At 42.7% G+C, this 4,006-nt stretch overlaps 1 pseudogene; it reads right to left on the reverse strand.

Annotated features, from left to right (window-relative positions):
• Positions 1-519: 519 nt before the first annotated feature.
• On the reverse strand, positions 520-1,779 carry LOC100981367 (mitotic checkpoint protein BUB3-like; annotated as a pseudogene).
• Between the last annotated feature and the right edge of the window lie 2,227 nt (positions 1,780-4,006).

The raw sequence follows: 4,006 nt of genomic DNA on the forward strand, positions 1-4,006 counted from the left end.
GTGACAATAATTTTATCTTCTACTTTCTATATTTAGGGAGAATAATGCATTTAGAGAATATCAGTAAGTGAAGAGTGTTCCTGCACAGTAACAGGTCATCGATTATTTAAGGGCTGTTTTTATAAGTATTTTTAAACAACAAATGTTTTAGCAATGCCACTAAAATCAATAAGGATTAGTTTGCATATGATGCAATTTATGGCATATAGTTATCTAATGACCACAACTATCATTTGTGTACCTTTTCCATCACAACATCTTCGCCCTGCCATCCTCCAGTGCCCAGAAGTTCCTAGTGTAAACTGGGTGGCCTCCCTCCTCCTGGTTTTCTCTCTTTCTATCTCAAATTTACGTTTTTTTTAAGCGTTCTGAATCTGATTTATTAGACAGCACAGAAATAACAGGTTTAGATTATATTACAAAAAGAGCTCAAACTGTTCTTATGCAGCAACTGGGCTTGCTAAGGGATAGAAGGGGGAATTCTTCAGATTACTGCATAAGGACAGAAAGACTCCTCATCCTAAACAAAGTATTAAGGTACATAGACAAGGTTCTTGCAAGACAGAAAACAGAGAACTCCACAGTCACTATAACACATCCCTTAAGGAATAAGCATGTATTTGTCGGAAGCAAACAAAGCTTTCCATAGAGAAACCACTTTCACGAGATGATTAGGTGCACTTGGGTTTTGTTTCTGCCTCTGTCACTTGGTGAATGAAGATACCATCTTCAGGATGTTCCATGTCATCCATTTCATAATATATGATGATGCTATTGCAAGCGTAGTCCCATCATTACTGAAGGCAAGTGATGCAATGCTTATGGGGTACCAATGGAACTGGCACAGTTGCTTTTTGTTAAATGGATTCCAAATATTTACAAAGCCATCAGAACCACCTATGGCAAATGTATTATGGATATTCTGGAAAGAAATGGCATTGACTGGGTAAACCTGCTCAATATTATTTTCTTTTAGTCTGTGACATTTGAAGGCATATTTCTTCTGTACCTCAGGGCTTGGGCCAAGTATTCAACTGCCACTCCACCTTCTATAGAGCTTAATACATAACCCTGCTTGTTTGGAAACGCTTATATGCAGCGAGTCTGGTATTTCAGGCTGGACTCCCTGCTCTGCTGCACGTAATCCATGTTCCATAAGCCCCACACCAACACTCTGCAGCCCACTGTTCTCACAATCAGCTGGTCTCCAGACACTGAGAAGGTATCTACCTTTTCAGGCTGAGAGAAGGTCCTGGCATTACAAGGATTTCTGGGATCCCGCAATTTAACTGTCTGATCCCAACTTCCAGTAACCATCACGTTCACCTCCGGACAGTATTCAATACATCTGATGGGGGCATCATGGGTCCCAACAAGATATTCTTGATCAGTGTTCAAATCATGCATTTTCAATTGATGATCTAGTCCTCTCCAGGCCTGTGCTGGATCGTAGAAGGCTCAGTCCAGGATGGTGCCAGTGTGCTGGTACCTCAGCGCATGGACCTGAGAGCAAGCGCTATTACCCGAGCACATGTTCCGCACATTGTAGAAGAGCAGTGACCTGTCCAGGAGGAGACAAGCAGGAACTGGGAGGTGTTGGGGCTGAACTTCACCGAGGAAATGACAACCTCGGGTGGCTGGGTCAGCTTGAGCTCATTAGAACTGGTCATCTCCTCTGATCTGCCTTGCCAGCTAATGGCCTGGGAAGTCCCTGGAGAGTCTGCTCCCGCAAGCAGTGCTCTGGCCTCACTCCTGTCGTCTTCGTCGTCGTCATCTTCCTTCTTTCGCTCTGCCTCCCCGCTCTGCCTCCCCGCTCCGCCTCCGTCAGAAGATAGATTAACAAGAGAAAAGTATAACAAATTTACTCATTCAAAGTTTTACATGACACAGGAGTCTCCAGAAATGAAGACCCAAAGCCCCAGCGAACACTATTTTTATGCTTGGTTTCTACAGCCATGTAGAAATGGGATTGGACAAGGAGTAGGATCTAATAGTAATAGACTGAGGGGGGAGACCCAGCGAGGCCTGTCCAGATTCTTTTTGGTCTCTCTGTGTGGCATTTCTTCCTCCTGCCTATGGGTCTATGAAGGTCTTCAAGAGACAGAGATGGGAGAAGGAAGAGAGTGACCTTTCTAGGTTTTATGGCTTTCTTTGGGGAAGAAGGGTTCTAGTTTCATATATGATCTGCCATGGAGGGGAAGAATTCTGGTTTCTGTGGCTCAGCTTGGGGGAGAAATGAGGCAGGAGACAAGAGGGCAGGAGAAGGTCAGAGATCTTGCTTCTGAGGTCTTCTAATCTTAATTCAAAGTACTCAGCATGCCAGGGTACCATGCTTTGAGGTATTGTTTTCTGGGCCCCAATACCATTACCACTGTCAAACTCATGAACATATGCTACTCTCAAAAGCTTCGCTCATGCTCCTTTGCAATTTAACTCTTTCTCATACCTCCTGGTCACTTCTTCCATCCCTCCACACAACCAACCAGCCACTGATTTGAAAAGCCAAGAATTGGGCCGGGCGCGGCGGCTCACGTCTGTAATCCCAGCACTTTGGGAGGCCGAGGCAGGTGAATCACTTGAGATCAGTAGTTCAAGACCAGCCTGGCCAACATGGTGAAACCCCATCTCTACTAAAAATACAAAATTAGCCGGACGTGATGGTGCACACCTGTACACCTGTAATCCCAGCTATTTGGGAGGCTGAGGCAGGAGACTCACTTGAACTTGAGAGGCAGAGGTTGTAGTGAACCAAGATCACGCCATTGCACTCCAGCCTGAGCAACAAGAGTGAAACTTCATCTCAAAAAATAAAAAATAAAAAATAAAACACACACTAAGAATTTTAAAACAAGGCTGTCCTTTGTGGTGAACACCCTTAATAAACCCATGAGATTTCAACAAGTGTGGTATTTAGAATTCAATTATTTGTCCCTCTAACTTGTTCTGTTACATACTTGAAATTGAGCAGACATGGTTCTGCTGCAAAACAAGACGGGTGTTTTAGAGTAGCACTGTAAATGGTCTGATTTATATAATGAGGGCAACTTCAACAGTTTTGTGGTGAAAAAATCAGAAAGAAAAATTCCGTGCATGCAGAAACCTGCAGTGGCAGCTTCCGAACCTTTTGAAACTCTAAAACTTGCGTTGTGGCTTTAACTGGAGTTTGCAACTCTAGCTGCACATTAGAATCACTTGGGGAGCCTTAAAAATGTTGATGCCTGGGTCCCATCTTGGCTGAGTTAAATCAGATTCTCTGGCAGGGAGTTGAGTCTCAGGGATTATTATGATTTAAAAGTTCCCAGGTGATTTTAACATGCAGCGAGCTTCGAGCTTCATTGCTCATAATTGTACTCATAATTAAGTGTTATTTTTGGAGAGCCAGTTTCAGATTTTATTTTCTTAAGGAGTTTACCCAGAATTGATCATTCTGCATCACCATTTCCTCTTAGAAGGTTGGCTTGCTATGGTAAAGTAGTATTTCAACAAGGAAAAGTAAATGATTACTGTTTACACATGCTTGTAATTTATCGTCCTCTCTTGAATAATTTGCATATTTGAATCAAAGTGCACCGTGTTTTGTTATCACCTTTACTGTTTTCTCTTTTAATGTGCATGGGAGGCCACAGAAAAAGCTATGATGTTTAAGTATTGACCTTTCCCATCCCTTCTTAGTTCCACTTCGTCTCCAGTGTTTCCGGCTTCTCAATGTGCCTTCTGGGTCCTTCATTCTGCACCATCCCTGGGGCTTCCCTCTTTACTCTCAGGATTATCCTGACCTCTACAGTCCAGGGAAATGCCCCTGTCCTTCTTATTTTTAATCTCTACTTATTTTTAGTCCTTATTTTAATTATCCTGACATCTATAGTCCAGGGAAATGCCCTTGTCCTTCTTATTTTTAATCTCTACTTGAAGTCTTTTCTAATACATGTATTTATGTCAATGTCTGCCAATGTTTGTGCTGTCTCACATAAGCTACTATCATGCTAATTTCAGCTATTTGCTGCTG

This window comes from Pan paniscus, chromosome 6, assembly GCF_029289425.2.
Source record: "Pan paniscus chromosome 6, NHGRI_mPanPan1-v2.0_pri, whole genome shotgun sequence".
Taxonomy (NCBI): Eukaryota; Metazoa; Chordata; class Mammalia; order Primates; family Hominidae; genus Pan; species Pan paniscus.